The following is a 17,969-nucleotide window of genomic DNA, read 5'->3' as shown; positions in this document are numbered from 1 at the left end:
TAAGACCCAACCTTCTACTGAGATAATGACAACCTTAATTGAGGTAATAGTGAATCTATATACTAGTCCCTATGTTGTTCATTTGAAATCTGAAGGTTGGCTTGACTCAATAAGCACTTCAGTGATTGATCTATATCCCACATAGACTCATTAAACCTCTGCTTGATCTCCTTGATCTCAGTCACACACTGATCTTTTGACTTTGGCTTCGTAAATTCTACATTTAGCACATCCTTTGTATTAGCCAATGAAGGAGCTAGATGAGTTGTGCTATATTTGATGTACCAGGTAAGCACTTTGTCCTATAGTGTTGTAACTAGTTGCAATTTCTTCATATCATCATTATTGATTCACTACACTTTCCACATAACCTCTGTGAAAAACCAAAATTATTCAGGATCCTCTGATCCTTGACCCCTGAATACATGCATTTTAATTGTAAATTCCATACTAAATAGCGGAGGTGGAGGTGGAGGTGGAGGTGGAAGTGGAGGTGTAGGTGTATGACGCAGAGGCGAAGGTGGAGGTGGGGTGGTTGGATGTGGGAATATAAAAGTACCCTGATCTACTATTTGCATTACACTTCTAGGCATACTAGGGCTACTTCATTCTTCTTCACTTGCAGACTTCCCCAATCAGGGACTATATTCACTTTTGATAAATTTGTCTAGATCTACTCTAAATCGCTTTCCACTTCTTCTAGATCTAGTCGGACCCCTCTTAAACATTAAGGTAAAGGCATAATACCATTTTCACACAAAATTATTTTAATCTAGGTTTTTAGTGAGTTTAGGTACTTACCTCTCGGACCTTTGAAGAATCGTCATTCAAATTCACTATAAGACACAAATGTATTTATTGTAAATTCAATGATGAAACCAACCAAAATACTATCAATCTAGTAATCAACAACCCTCACAAATTTATAATCATATATTTCAAGGCGTTTGACTAATTTTGGAGTCCACACAATAGGATTGTCATGCTTCCAAGTAGGTTCACTATCTGCTAATTTGGATAAGCACTCATGTAATTCACAACGGAACGATGAAAATAAAACTTCATGTACTTCTGTGTAGAGATACCTCTGTAACCACTTTTTTTTTTATAAGTGTGGGTTCCTACTCTTGAGTTGCAAACTCATGCAACATCCTATCTATCCATTTCTTGATTTCCTTCTTAGTTTGTATCCACTTACGCCACATCACACATCCCTCAGATAGATTTCGATCCTGATAGTCGAACCATTTGTTGGCTTGAGGGGGCTTTGATCCGAATTGTATCCATAAAGAATAAGCAAAAGAACCATGGATGTATCAGGTCAGGATATAATTCAAAGAATTAAGAGCAGCGATCAAGAAAACCTCTAAAATAGTGGCAGTTGGCAGCCAGCGTGGAATGATGAAGACCTCGGTCAAGGCCTGTGTTATAGACATATTTGGGCACTGAAACCCCAATCACATATGTCCATAAACCAAGGGCTTCTAAGTCCCTAAAAGTGTTGTTTCATACCCTAAAGGAGCAAGGCCAGCTGATTACATCATCTCCCAGAAGTTCTCCATGAAAAACTACGTAGAACTGGTCAAAGCAGGACCATACAGACTGCCCAGTGCTAAGGGTGCGATGCATCTCACCTGCCACATGCAAAAAGTGCGATGCATATTGGAAAGCCCTTCTGTATGATGCAATGAGCGAGAGTATACAAATGGCACAAGAAGTTCGCTAGGTGGAAACCTTGAGAATCTTCTAGAAGCTGTTCATTTGACACTTGCCTCCCTGAATTCGCCCAAGGATGAGTAAGAGATCATGAAATATCCAAGTGGAACCAAGAACTATCAGAGAGATGACACTAATCAAAATCACAAAAGCTAACTCACCCCCCTGCAAATATCTATATATGGATCCCTCATCCCAGAGATCCAGAGGTTGGAATTTGGTAATTTTCAAAGAAGTGTTGTTGGTTTCTCTTTGAAGACATTGTTGGGTGATCTTGCTTTATATGAGGTGAAGAGGGCTTTCAAGCTGGGAGGATGGTATTGGGTCAGAGCAAGTGGTTGTAATCCTCTCTTCTACTACTTTTATCAATAAAGCTATTTGAGTTTTCCTCCATATTCTTGTGTATCTCTGAATATTGTGTTGATGTATGCATTTGTATGGTCAATATATATCTGATCCTATATTATTTACAGTGATAGATCTCTATGCTTTGATGGTATTATGTTGCCGTGATTCTACAGGCACCCTTTGAACCGGGACAAGTAAGGAAGTAGTGGCGAGATTCCGTCAAAGGGGAAAGGAAACAAGCAAGGAGCCAAGTGAAAGATTGAGGTTGGTACTCCCCGCTTCTTTCTCATCTATCTCTCGTAAAGGAAAATACAAGTAACTTTAGTTTGTTTGTTTCTAAGATAGCTACCCGTCTTAGTGGGACTAGCAGTTCTGAATAGAAACTAGTTTCCTGGTAACAAAATGGCAACTCCACATGGGAGTGATTAGTTTGATTGCTTTTCTCTATTTGTTTGATTCATAAACCACAGATGGAGCCTGAAGTTAATCCAGCTAGCCTTTGAACTGCATTTGCTATGCAAGTGCAAAGTAGATCAACGCTGCTTTAGTCAATCTCCGGGTTTGTTTATGAACTGAACAATTGACTTGCAAACATCATAAGTGCCCTAGAGGTAGCTCAAGTAACCTCATTAGATCAACCCCTATACTTTGTGTTTACGGACTATCATTAGCTCAACCTAAATCCCTGAACTAAGCTGCAAACTATGACCAAAAACCAAGTTAAAGTCTCATCCCTGGACCATCGCACCTTCTCTTCTTAGCAATCTAGATGCATTGCACCTCCCGGGTGCAGTAGGTGAGATGCATCCCTGTTTCCCTGTGTTACAGGTGCGATGATTAGATAAGACTATTTCTGCCTTCAGATTTTGGTTTTTTCTTCACTGTCTTCAGCTTTATTCAGGAATTTTTCTATCTGTGATCAGTAGACCACTGTTGAAACCTCCTTCCTTTGCATCATACAGCCTCCATTGTACAAATATTTGTGAATGTTTTTATGTATTTTTCGCCATTCACAGTTCTCATTTGTAAAATAGTACCTTAATCGAACTGTCGTCTTTTGATTTGAAAGTGTCGCAAGTGTCTTCTTGTCTCCTTTTCTTTTTTTGAAAAGAAAATCATTAGTATTGTCGCTTAGAAAGAAGGTATAATTCAGATTTGTACCCAACATTCTTTTTGTCATTCACACATTAAGAAAGCATAAAACAAATACATGCATGTGCATTTGCATTTAGACTGCTTGTTGATTTTGATTTAGGATAGTGCATCTAGTGTGTGCTCTCTGCTCTATGTTGAAAGGATTTTGTTTCTCTTTCCTTAGTAGCTAGGATTTTCATTGCAAAAAGAAGAATGAACGACTGTTTATCATCTTAGATTGCATATTTAGGAGTTCTATATCTACATCACGCGGTGAACCCTAAAGGAAAACTTCTTAAGAAATATCAACTGTAAAATAAATTCAATAAACATAAAAACGCTTTGGAACCTAACGCACAACATCTAGAATTCTAGGTTAGAGACGTATTCTGGCGTCGTAAAGCCTGGTAACTGTCGCTTTCATCGTAGGTTGGGTGATTCCTCCTCTTTGAGGCAAAAAGTGTTAGTACGGACTTGTGCTCCCATGTACCATCGAGTATATATTGGGAGACCACAATAGGCTATATCCTTTATCCTTAGGAAGTCGTGTCTACTTCCATATCAATCACAATGCACTGAACACAACATTCGGGAAGATTGATTGCCATACCGTAAAATTTATTCTACAGTTTTGCGATTGGTTTGGTAATCCCTCTATCTAGATTTCTAGAGTAGTCTCTTTTGTTCCTTTTCAGACTCCTTAAAGGAAAAGGTCCATCTGAGCACTTGTCACTTCAGGCTCATTAAAAATCGAAGGCGACTAGAGTCATCTTTAGTTTTTTCTTGACTCTTAAAAATGTCAAAGCATATAAAATTTATTTTAATCAGAATAACATCATTGTTCCCTCTTTGATCTTAGGTTGAGAAAATGGAGTCCACCAACCAAGGATTTCCCCTTGGGGGAAATCCTAGTCCTTTCTCCTCCTAGGGGGATGTTGGTGCACCTCATATGGCCACATTGTCCCTTCCAGGATTGAAAATTGGCTTGCCGGTATGGCTTTTCTCGACCTCTGTCATTCAAAGCACCATGATTCCTGAGCAATCGAATCGACAACCAGATGATACTAGACTTACCCCCCAACCTTCTACCTCATTTGTTTCTCCTTCTCCTTCTTCCTCTTCCCTTGGTGAAGATAGTAAAACTAAAAACCAAGTAACTAAGAAGAAGAAGAAGAAAGGGAAGGAGAAGAAGAAGAAGGAGCCAACGATAGGAAGGGACAACTATACATTGTCTAGTGAAAATCCACACACTGCACTATCCAAACCTATATCCCATGTGTCATCTAAAAAGGGGACCACTGTCATCAAGATTGTCCTTGCATCCCATCGATATTAAGGGACTGGTCTCCCTGCTTGCACAATCTGGTGTCGTCAACCTCTGATGATCATGTTGAGACTACACCGTCAACTAGTGAAAATGAAGTCACCGGACAGAAAGGAAAATCTAAATTTCCTTGCAAACTGTGTGAAGAAAATCATGCCCTCCACCATTGTCCCTTCCTGGATGAAACTAAAAGATTATTGGATAACCATCCTACATCACCACAATGACTCCCTCCTGGATACAAGAAACTCTTGCCGAATCCATTGCTAGTTGAAAATCCGACTGATGCGCTTTTGTTGTCGGTTGAAGCACCTATCATTGAAGATGAACCCTCTGAGTCCACATCGGACCAAATTCAATAGGTCGAGATGGCAGTCGACCCCATCTTGTCTTCAGAGGATTTACCTTCAGATGATACAGTCACCAGAAAGAATGAGAACGACACCGTTCAAATTCTTTTCGTAAACACAGACTCCGATGAACATGGGGGCAATTTACCTGTTCCTTTACCATAGGAAGGAAGTTCGTCAGAGATGTATCTAGGCATTTATTCGGTCCCACCTCCAAGCAACCTAGTTGTCTCCTTCAATTGGAATCTACTAGGTAGACCCCATTTACCATCTAATGTACCATTCTGAATCATAGTGCAAACTTACAGAATGGTCATGGTTGGTACCATCATAGATGAAGGGGCTTCTGTGAGTATCCTTTCCTCAACTACTTGGAAAGCGCTTGGTTTGCCATCACTTTTGCCTGAGATGTGAAATTTGATAGGCTTCGACAAAGGAACCAGTCGACCGTTAGGGATCCTTCCAAATTTGCCTATAACTTTGAGAAGGAAAATCGTTTATCTGAACGTAATGGTAGTCCAAGGACCTTTAGATTACAATCTACTCCTTGGGCATGACTACATTTATAGCATGGGAGCTATTGTTTCCTCACTCTTTCGAGTGATGTGTTTTCCGCATGAAGGAAGAGTGGTCCAGCTCATAGACCAGCTTTCATTCCCCGGTTCACACATAGCTAATAGTAAAATGCCATCCCTAACAGGTCTTTTTGTGCAAGGAATGTCTCATCAATCTCTAGTCCATCCACCTAATTAACGTGAGTGATTCGGTGGTTGTGAATGAAACCCAGGGGGCATGCACCCTAACCTACTTCGGCAGGAAAACTTCAGGTATAGGGTAGGTTTCTGCAGAGGATATATGACTAGTCTGACACACCCATCTGTTTAGGAAAATGGGATTAGACTGGAATAAGATACCTCTGCTAGAAGTTATGCCTTTCCCGACAGAGAAAATGTTTTGTCGACAAATTGAAGGGTAACCAAGGTATGCCTTTCCCAAAAAAACAAATGTTTTGTCTGCAAATTGAAGGGTAACCTGGAAACTCTACTTCGCTATACCTGGGGGCATGCAAACCTTTTTTCATGAAAGTGAAAATCAACCATTTATTTTCTTAGTTTGTAGGTTCTTAACCCTTTAAACTTGTAGGATTGGTCGTTCCTAGCTTACATAATAAAAGGAGTCGGAGCATAATTTCAAATGGTGCAAGCTCCCTAAAAAATGAACCCATCGATGAGACATCCTTATTATACGACTGGCACGAGCAGTTTTATGCAAATTTCAAGCTCGTTAAAAATTAAACCTAGCAATGAGCATATGCTCCACCAGAGTTTAAGCTCATTAAAAAATGAACCCACCTCTGGTAAATAACCATTATGAATGCATTATCTTCAACTTTTGAGCCTTGGTCGTGTTCTTACTATCACCTCCACTTTGTTTTAGCCGATCATATGCCTCCATTTGATTGTTTACCCCTTTTGAGGAACAATTGCGACGAGTGATCTTGTTAGCCATATTCTTAACACTGTCATGATTGGAAAGTTCCAACCCTCACCTGGAACCAACTGCTACCCGAAATATCACTCGTTCCTCAAAAACAAGTCTCCTTTAAGCTCTTTTCATCTAACTCGTAAAATATGAAAATATTGTCGAGCCATTAGCCTCTCCAACTCGTTAAAGTGATTGGAAGTGACATCCCTCCTATATATTTTAATCCTTTTGAACCTGAGGGATTATTACACAAAAAGATCGAGCGTGTGTCTTGTTCGTCTCGTTAAAACTATCGAAAAGTCATCCCTGTCATGTTGTTTTATACTTTTTCGGACTTAAGGGATTATACTACAAAAAAGGAATATTGGAGTTTTCCTTTCCGTCTCTTTTCAGACTCTCTAAAATTGAAAAAGACCGAGTTATCCTTGTTGTTAAACTCTTTAAAACAATAGTGACAAACTTGTCCATTCAGACAAGAGTGAGTTTCACTGTCGCTAGGCCCGTTAAAACATAGCGATGGGTTTACCTGAAGGGAAAATTATAGAGCAAGAATATGTTATCCTCCTCAAGCTTGACAAAAATAAAGAGGTACTGGTCAGAAATGACTAGGGAAAATTGGGAAGAAACCTTGAAGAAACTTTATTGGTAGCAGGTCGCTCTTGAACATGACAGTTTCACTCCATCACCGTGATTGAGTCGGGTTGGGTTATTCCGTTCACCGGTCGCATCACCATTGGTCCACCGTACCATCCACTTTTTGGGTAATGCTACCAATCCATTTCAGTGTCGCTGATATGTTCAAGAGAAGTCACTCAGAGAATTCACCTACCCAGCTTGTGTCTCATCCGCTGCAATACCCTCATGCTTCATTCTTTCATGACCGCCACCCTGAACCTTGTATCATTAGATCATTTTCACCTCTACAAAATCATTTGCTCCATTCTGTGTCATAGATGTGGGATCCATTAACGCCCTCTTATGATGGGTCACTTCTTGTTGACATCAGCTCATTATCCAAGAAGTCGACCTAGGGACAACCCTTTCAGTACTTTCAAGCTTGCATGCCTCAATGGCAAGTTTCTCACTTCCGGCGACAGGTTTACATTAATGGCCTTCGACCAAAAGATTTTGTGTGGTGTTCGACATTGAATCATGTATTCACACCATGTGAATTGTACTATAGTACCTTGAGGGTCATCATCACCATCGATGATTCCTCTCGTGCTTGTTAACAACTTACATCATTGGCTGGTAATGCGGCGATGTCCTTCCATGTTCGACATCAGAACATCTTTTCACATGGATCGACTTGTACTTTCAGGCGAAGATTGAACGAGTTTTGAAGACCCTAGATCTAGTTTCATCCATCTGGGCTGTGATATATTCAAGAAAATAAAGACATCGAATGTACATCATTGCTGCATAGATAATCATCCAAACTAAGGGATGATGGCTCTACCAGAATCATCAGTCTACACACAGACGGTTGTCTGTCCTATGTACATGAAAGTCAATTTATCAAGCTAAGAATGGGAATGCCCGCCTCAGCCAGATCATGAAAATATTATGAATATAATGTATTGTATTGTATCTTATTACAGGTCACCTTCCATTCGAAAGACCTCAGATCCTCATTATAAAGCATTTCACCTGACATCAAAAGATTTATGACCTCATGCTTTAGGGGGAAACTGTTATATAGATATTTGGGCACTGCAACCCCAATCACATATGTCCATAAACCAAGGGCTTCTAAGTCCCTAAACGTGTTGTTTCATACCCTAAAGGAGTAAGGTTAGCTGATTACATCATCTCCCAAAAGTTCTCCATGAAAAACTACTCAGAATTGGTCAAAGCAGGACCATACAGACTGCCCAGTGCTAAGGGTGCGATGAATCTCACCTGCCACATGCAAAAAGTGCAATGCATATTGGAAAGCCCTTCTGTAGGGTGTGATGAGGGAGAGCAAACAAATGGCACAAGCAGTTTGCTAGGTGGAAACCCTGAGAATCTTCTAGAAGCTGTTCATTTAACACTTGCCTCCCTGAATTCGCCCAAGGATGAGTAAGAGATCATGAAATCTCCAAGTGGAACCAAGAACTATCAGAGAGATGACACTAATCAAAATTCCAGAAGCTAACTCACCCCCTTGCAAATATCTATATATGGATCCCTCATCCCAGAGATCCAGAGGTTGGAATCTGGTAATTTGCAAAGAAGTGCTGTTGGTTTCTCTTTGAAGACATTGTTGGGTGATCTTGCTTTGTATGAGGTGAAGAGGGATTTCAAGCTGGGAGGATGGCGTTGGGTCAGACCAAGTGGTTGTAATCCTCTCTTCTACTACTTTTATCAATAAAGCTATTTGAGTTTTCCTCCATATTCCTGTGTATCTCTGAATATTGTGTTGATGTATGCATTTGTATGGTCAATATATATCTCATCCTATATTGTTTATGGTGATAGATCTCTATGCTTTGATGGTATTATGTTGCCATGATTCTACAAGTGCCCTTTGAAGTGGGACAAGTAAGGAAGCAATGGCGAGATTCCGTCAAAGGGGAAAGGAAACAAGCAAGGAGCCAAGTGAAAGACTAAGGTTGGTACTCCCCGCTTCTTTCTCATCTATCTCTTGTAAAGGAAAAATACAGGTAACTTTAGTTTGTTTGTTTCTAAGATAGCTACCCATATTAGTGGGACTAGAAGTTCTGAATAAACACTAGTTTTCCTGGTAACAGCCCGGTGACTGAGGCCCATGGAAACTGCGCAGGAGGAAAAAACAGCCCCTGGGAAGCCTGGACCAGGAAACAGAGGTAGTTTTTGGTGCGCGATTAGCGCTAATCATGCATCGTTGGGCAAAAACCCACGAAAAGGAGAGGCCCCAAGTTCTTGGTCGCATGAGAGTGGGAAAACCGTGGGGAAAAAGACTAAAGGCTAAGGTAGGACCCATGCTCCAAAAACCAGTGCTATTGATCGGGGGCACCCTTGCGTAGTAAGTGGATTTGGCGAAAATAGAGAGATTCCACTCAGCGCCCGACACATGGCAAGTGGAGGAGAGGAAAAATTGATGCTCATCGTGCGCTAACGGTTGAGCAAGTCAACCGTGCGAAATGAGCGGATGGCGTTGGATTTGGAGGATCTAGATCTGATGGTTGATATCATGTCCAACAGGGATACCAGATTTAACAAGGGATTAAGCCACAATTTAGAAGAATTTGAGGTCTGATTTGACCGCCAAGGTGCCAGATGACTCATTCCACAATGTAACTGAAGAACTGAATCGACAAAGCAAGCTGGCGTAGTCTGTAGGAGGACAAGTGGCCCCTCCCTATGAGTTTGATGATGACGTCGAGACAGGGAACTCCAAGCGAAGTTGTAGTAGGTGATTGGATGGAGTTGGAAGGGGAATCAAATAGCCATGAGCTTGAATGGCTTTAAATCCATCCACAGACCAGAAAAACATAGGGGAACGAAGACGCACTAAGGCACATAAAACAAAGAAAAAGGAAGAATAGAGAAAGCAGATAGAGAGACAAAAGTTGTAAGAAGACATAGGGCCGAGCTAACCAAAGGCAGCATCGAGCACCAAAGGGCTTGAGAGATTCGAGCTCATCCCTGAGAGGGATCTATCAGGACCGAGTACCACATTGGGCTCCTTCCATTGTATACCCAAGAGGTCAAAAAGCTGGTAAGGCCAAGAGTCAGTGTACTCTATCAATGCTCGAAGAGGATCAAGAGTCAGCGGTATTGATCAGATTTGGGGGGTCTAGATCTGAGGGCTAATATCATGCCCGACAAGAATCAAGAGTCAGCGGTATTGATAAGATTTGGGGGATCCAAATCTAACGGCTGATATCATGCCCGATGGGGAGACCAGATTTAACAAGGTATTAAGCCACAATATAGAAGAATTTGAGGTTCGATTTGATTGTCAAGGTGGCGGATGACTCATTCCATGACGTAACTGAAGAACCGAACTGACGAAGAAAGCTGGCGTAGTCCATAGGAGGACAAGTGGCCACTCCCTGTGAGTTTGATGATGACGCTGAGATAGGGAACTCCAAGCAAAGCTATAACAATCGATCCAACGGAGTCAGAAGGGGAATCAAACAACCATGAGCTCGAATGGTTTTAAATCCATGCACAGACCAGCAAAACATAGGGGAATGAAGACACATGAAGGCGCCAAAAATAAAGAAGAAGGAAGAACATAGAAAGTAGACAGAGAGCAAAAAACAGTGAGAAGACAGAGGGTCGAGCTGATCTGGAATTAAATAGGAATGCAAAAAATTACAGAGATAACCATAAACACAGATATGCAGTGGAAATAATACTTCATTTCATTAATGTAAAATACTGAAATATGCTTACAAACAGTAATGGAAATCAATCAGCTAGGGTGATGGTAGCTTATCTCTGAGAAGAGATGTGGTGGCTACATGCCTCTAAACTGTGTTAAAATGAGGCTCGAAGGCTTATTTATTGTTGAGAATCAATGGAAAGCCCTTAACGTTCCAAAACCTAACCCTAGAAGATGAAATGCCAAATTGTGGGCCCCGTTTGGGTAAATTGGTACATCAACTTCCTGGGGTCGTAACTTTGACATACGATCTCCATTTGATGTGTACAATAGCTTGTTAGAAAGATCTATCTGAGCACTACCACTTTGGGAAAGGCAAGATCGGTCCATGGACCCATGTTGCCCCCATATTTCCCAAAAGACGTCGTTTAGGGCCTCAAAACAGCTCCGAAAGTTTAGGACCCGAAAAATTGCTAAAAATAGTAAGTTTTGCTACAGTTAAGGAAAATGAAAATGCTGAGAGAGACAATGGTGGGGGTCTAGGTGGACTTGGTAGGTGGCCACCAATATCCACCTAGATCATGAGCTGACCAAAGGCAGCATCGAGCACCAAAGGGCTTGAGAGATTCGAGATCATCCCCGAGAGGAATCTGTCAGGACCGAGTACCACATTGGGCTCCTTCCATTGTAGACCTGAGAGGTCAAAAATCTGGTAAGGCCAAGAGTCAGTGTACTCTAGTGGCTTGGGGAATCCAAGAACCACCTTGCCAAGCTATCTTGCATCAAGAGACTCATATTGAACTCCTTTATAATTCTTTGCTTTAAGACATAATAAAAGAAGGCTATCACTGGAGATGGGTTGGAGATGTAGCCCTGGAGGATAGGGTGAACTCCTTATTAATTTCTTGTGTTCTTATATTTTCTTACTGTGTTTCTTTGCTGTCTTCCATTTCAAGTGTCTATGTATTTTCAATCTGATCGATTCATTATTTAAATAACCTAGACACACACCAACACATGAGTCCGTGTTAAACACACATGGGCAACGAGAGAATCTGAAGGATAAAACATGAGAGTACAATTTTTATTAACAAATGATTTAAATTTATAGTACATGTTGTGATCATTGGGTTTCACATCCCAAGGTCTCTTGGACTCATTTTGTCTATTCAGCTTCCACACTAACCCATTCAGGATTAGGTGTCCAACATTCTCCCCCTTAATCTGAAGGGTTATGTATGAGTCCAAGAAGAGAGTTGTAATACAAAATGTGCAAAAAATGCATGGCAGCACTAGGATGAATGTGCTCTATGAAATGTTGGTATAAAGGGAGGTGGTTTAAGGATGACCACCAACACTGGAATGCTTAGTGCAGTTCCCGAAACTCTTCCAAAATTGGCAAGAAGATGAAGTCTTCTACTAGAGGAAGTGCTCCTATTGTTTTGAAGAGGGAAACCTTCAACCATGAAAGGGAGGTCTCATCTCGCATAAAAGGGATAACTTCAACCTGAAAAGGTAAGTATCAACCTGTGATGGTTTAAGGATGACCAAAAACTCTGGAATGCTTAATGAAATTCTTGGAACTCTTCCAAAACTGGCAAGAAGCTGGAGTCTTCTGAGGAAGTGTTCTTAGTTTTGTTCCTGGAATTCTTCCGAAACTGGCAAGAAGCTGAAGTCTTCTGCTAGAGGAAGTGTCCCATATTAGCATGCTTAGGAGCATCTTTGTTTCTGGCTACAGCTCTGAAACTGGTGTGGCAGGTTGTGGCTCAGGCTCGCTTGATGTGGATTTGAAGCTTGTAGATGACCATCATTTCCCCCCCCGTCAGATACAAGGTGAGATGATGGAGAAAACTCAATTGCAAGATTGTTCAATACTCTGGAACAGGTTCTGACATGTGATTGGAATATCTTCTTGGCTGTTGATTCCCATTGCCAAGAAGCGATCCATCCAAGATGAATATTTGTTCTTGCAGGATGCTTATTTCTGAAGCATCTGTGTGAAGAATGGGTGGTTTTATGATAGTGCTTACATGGATGAAGATCAAAACAGTGATCTTCCAAATGGCCAACTCAGTCACAGTGTTGGAATTTCACAATCTATTATTGTTGTTGTTGTTGCTGTGGAAGAGGGGCAGAGTCTGGAACAGCTGGAGGTGAACTCTCATGAGGAGCAGGTGAACTGTCATGAATGAATCCAACACTTTGAAACTGAATGGGCTTGGCGTAGTCTGGAATATGAAAGGACAAGTCCTTGTCATATCCAAGACCAGTTCTGTGCTTGTTGTGGACAAGCTATTCCCAAGGTCCGATGATGGGCTTGGGAAGTGCAAACTGAGTTTCTACATCTGCATGTACAACTGAGTTTGGACACCTAATTCTCAATGGGTTATTGTGGAAGCCGAATAGACAAAAGGAGTCCAAGAGACCTTGGGATGTGAAACCCAATGGTCACAACATGTACTATAAATGTAAATCATTTTTTAATAAAAATTCTACTCTCATGTTTTATCCTTCAGATTCTCTCGTTGCCCATGTGTGTTTAACATGGTATCAAAGCAGGCGTATTCCTACCCTCCATAATTTCTTTGAGCCATTTGTTTTATGGTCTTTATGAGAAAGTCCTATTTTTAGTATTCTTGCCTTTGTAACTCCTTGTATCAGTCTTTCTGCCATATTCTCTCTCTGCACCCTCTGCTCTCCCTGGGGTGTGAATAATTTTCCTTTCTGTGCTCTCTGGGCTCTCTACCATAATAATTATCTGTGCCCTCTTCTCTGACCGACCTTTTTCACGCTCTGATGCTCTGCTATAATTTCTTCCTTGCATAGTACCTTCTGGATGTTTCTAGAGGCATTGGAGGAATTGTCAATCTTAATCATTGGAGGCAGAGAGAAGAATCCTAATCCCTGTCTTGATGTGAGTGTAAAAATAAAATAAAAAAATCCAAAGCCATCTCTGTATTGGAGCCCTGCTGCTCTTAAATAAACAAGATTTCTCTGGTTATTTTTTTGGCTTCTATTACTTTGCCTTTAGAGACCAATCGAAGTGTTTCTCGTATCCCTCAAGAATGCGCACCTAAGTGTGTTGTTGAGAGTGCTGCTGTTGAGTGTGTTGTTGTCTTGATAATCATGCTTTACGTGCAGCATCAGGATCAGCGGATTTTAGTGCCAAAATATGGGATGCCTTGACAGGAGATGAGTTGCACTGTTTTGTGCACAAACACATTGTTCGAGCATGTGCTTTTTCTGAGAGCGCAAGCCTTTTACTCACTGGAGGACATGAGAAAATACTTCATATTCACCTTGTTCTGATGAATATGTTCCAATGCCTGCTCTTCAATCTGAGAGTGGCTGTTATCAATATCTTCAATCAGTTCATTAATAGCCTCAATTACTCCATGCTTCAATTTGCAGCTCCTTAAGTTTTTGTTAGATTTTCTTTTTCCTTCAGACTCGCCTCCCGAAGAACCAATGAGAGGAGCAGCTGTTGTGCTAGGTATATATTCTAAAAGATTATGTAATGAGGGAGCTGGCAAAGCACTTCTAGATGTAGCAGCAAGAGCAGCTGCAGATAATGCCGAATCTCAATAAGTGCTTTGAAGAGATGAACGGGAATCCTTCTCCCGATAAATTCATCATGGAATGGATACGCATACATCCAGAGTCTTTATTTCTTAGTCATTCTCATTGCATCACTTTCGCGATTGATTCTAGGAATAAATATTATTGTTAGTATATTTAACCTTTTGTCAGAAGTGTTTCTGCTCAACATCTAGGATTTGAGTGTGGAGACTTCCGTGAACAATTTTCGGAGCAACATTGCTACAATAGGCATGTAGATATTTCTTGAGTGATGGAGATGGAGCAGGAACAGTCTAGTTTCTTGAACACTGGTTGCCTGAGCAGTCTAGTTTCTTGAACGCTGCCCCATTGAGGTTTGAACGCTGTATATGTTAACGCAGTTCTTATATTTACGATGTCTTGTGTATTACATTGAATGCAACATGTATTGATCGCTGCCCCATCCATTGAACGCTGAAACGCGTTAACACCGGAGTGTGTTCCATTCGCCATTAACTGGTATTATTAATATTATTTATGCTCGCTGGGTCTAAAGTTGATATCAAATTAAAATTTTGAAGCTCTTCCACAAGTATTTGTCCAGCATATTATATATTTACATGAGCCAACAACAAGGAATGCACCACCTCTGCTAGACATAGTTGTAATACCCTTCTGCGTGGAGTTTATTCTGACATTGTGGGGGCCACGAAACACTATACTGTTGACTAATATAAGCCAGAGGACCAGAACTGTACAGTTTGCTAAGTATTTGGACATGTAAGGAGGACTATCACTGTTGTTTCATCGTGCTAGAGACTCATTCCAATGCCTATGAAAGTGGCAAGATCAGAGAATTGTGTTATAATTGTTGAAGTTTTGATAGCCATCATTTCTGATTTGAAAGTGGAGTATTTGAAGGATCCAAGCAAGTTTGCAGTTGTTGTTGCCCCAGTTATGGTATTAAAACTTATTATAGTCTCTGTCTACATAATATGCATTGGTTCCTTGATTCATTTGTTACACATTTATAAAGGATATTGATGTGTACTATGAGTGGGTATTACTTTTCTGCACTGAGTAGTAGTTGTGATCAGTTTTTAAAGTGTAAATTTGACATTGAAGAAAAAAAATGGCTAGAATCAGTGAAGTATTAGAGTTCCTCAAAACTCTCATATTGTCTACTAATCATGAAACATTAAAAGTTAGCAAAGTTTCTCTCACAGACATTCAAGTCTGTCTACAAAATGCACAAGAGAAAATTGATTTTTTGCAGCTTGAAACTCAGCTACAGCAAGAAGAACTAAAACAGAGGAGTCATTTTGAACATGTTTCTGTTCAGAACATTGAGACTGCAATGCATCAGAATCAAGTCAATAATGTAACAGTTCGTTCAGATTTAGTACCCAATAAATCAGCAGTTGTACATGTAGATGTAGAAACTCAGTCTACACTTCCCAAGCCCATCATCAGACCTTGGGAACAACGTGTCCACAACAAGCACAGAACTAGTCTTGGATATGACAAGGACTTGTCCTTTCATATTCCAGACTATGCCAAGCCCATTCAGTTTCAGAGTCCTAGATTCATTCATGACAGTTCACCTGCTCCTCATGACAATTCACCTCCAGCTGTTCCAGACGCTGCCCCTCTTCCACAGCAACAACAACAACAACAACAGATTGTGAAATGCCAACACTGTGACCGATTTGACCATTTGGAAGATCATTGTTTTGATCTTCATCCATGTAAGCACTATCAAAAAACCACCCATTCTTCACATAGATGATTTAGAAATAAACTTCCTGCAAGAACAAAGATTCATCTTGGATGGATCGCTTCTTGGAAATGGGCATAAACAACCAAGAAGATATTCCAATCACATGTCAGAACCTGTTCTAGAGTATCGAACAATCTTGCAGTTGAGTTTTCTCCATCATCTCACCTTGTATCTGACAGGGGGGGAAATGATGGTCATTGTCACGCGGAATGAGTCGATCTTGCAAACAAGATAGACCTTCCTAGAATCTAAAGAAGACCTAATGACAAGCAAACCAACCAAACACTATATTTCTCTAAATATGCTTTGATAAACAATAGCAAACAAGTGTTTTTAGGGCCTACCTTTGGTCCAACGCAAGCTTGTGGATGCCCTCGCTCCTTTGATCCAAATGAGCTCCTTTTCGCGAATCTGCAAACACAAACAAGGCAAACAAATTAAATAGCACCTGAAAAGCCAATTGCATAAAACATATTTAACATGAAAGTCAAGGAGTCCATGAAACAAATAACATAAGATACTTGTTGAGAAAAATGAGTTTGATTGTATTAATTCAGAAGAAGAAGAAATTTACAACCTTTTCCTTGACGTTGTACAAGCTCCTCCCAGGGTCCAACAAGATGTCTCCTCTACTTTGACAATTTTCACTCACTCTCCAATGGAACCAAGAGGTATGTGATCTCTCCTCTCAAGCTCAACCAAAGAGTCTTAATTTCACCAGCATTTACCCTCAAAATGTTCAGCTTCTAACCTCCCTAGTCCTCACCCCAATGCCTGTATTTATAGTGTAATGGAGGGAAGTTACTAGGTCCTCCTTCAAAGGGATAAAGCCCTCCTTCAAAGGGATAGCTCCTTTAGTCAAGGGATTAGCTCATTCTCTTTTGGGATGCATGAACCACCTTAGAGCGAACAATCCACGTCAAAATTCCTTCTAGAAAACTCTAGAATTAACCCAAAGTGAGTTTTTTAAGATAAAGCTTGCGCCTTTTGACTTTCACAGGGGTCCGCACCTACACCGTTAGGGACAGAGCGGGTAGGTACGCAGCTTTTGTACACAGAAGGTGCGGGACCGCAGGTGACCATGAGAGAAAGTGCAGAACTAGAGTTACATTGATTTTTGATGTCTTTCTCCCATTTCCAAAGCTTGATTTGAAGCGCTGAGGTCTTAGACTTGCTTAGGAGGACAGTACAAGTGATGGTAGACCCATACTGACTGCAAATAATCATGGTGACGATATTTTATGTAACAGATTGCCCCCTAAAGTGCAAAGTCTGTAGTAGATGAGGATTTCATTTATCATATAGGAAGAGTGAAGTACTTTATCATTTCTAGGATCATCTTGTGGAGAGCCCGGTTGGAACCTGCAAAAACATTCAATGCAAAATATATATATGAGATCATATCATCGCTGAGGTAGGCATTCCCATACTCAAATCAACACTAACTAGAAAACTATCTACTGCTCTGATATAGGAATGATCTTGTAAAACATCATAAGTATAGACTTGTGTGAACACAGTATAGACGCAGCCATCTGTTTATGAATAGTCCACAACATAATGAATACAAAATTCCTTGCAGCCTGGATGGTGGAAACTAGATCCAGGTTCTTCATTTCTATATCCCGAAATAGTACGATTCTATCCATGCGAATAAATGTGTTGAAGTCGAACATGGTAGAAACCACTTGATTACCAGTCAATGATGTAAACCGTTAACAAGTGTGAGAGAAACCACCAGTGATGTCAATGGATCTCAAAGTACCCAATACAATCCATGAGATGCGAATAAATGTGTTGATGTCGAACATGTCATGGAATCCTTTGATCGAACGTCAATGGTGTAAACTATCGTCAAAGGCGAGAAACCTGCCATTGAGGCATGCAGATCTCAAGGTACTGACGATTTCTAGATCATCTTTCTAGATAATGTGTTGATGTCGATAGAAAGCGATCCGTCATAGGCAAGCCCACAAC

Source organism: Pinus tabuliformis, chromosome 1_1 (assembly GCF_031772625.1).
Source record: "Pinus tabuliformis cultivar Carrire ecotype Pingquan chromosome 1_1, CPIR1, whole genome shotgun sequence".
NCBI classification, from domain to species: Eukaryota; Viridiplantae; Streptophyta; class Pinopsida; order Pinales; family Pinaceae; genus Pinus; species Pinus tabuliformis.
The sequence above is the reverse complement of the archived record's forward strand: the minus strand, read 5'-3'. Positions refer to the sequence as shown.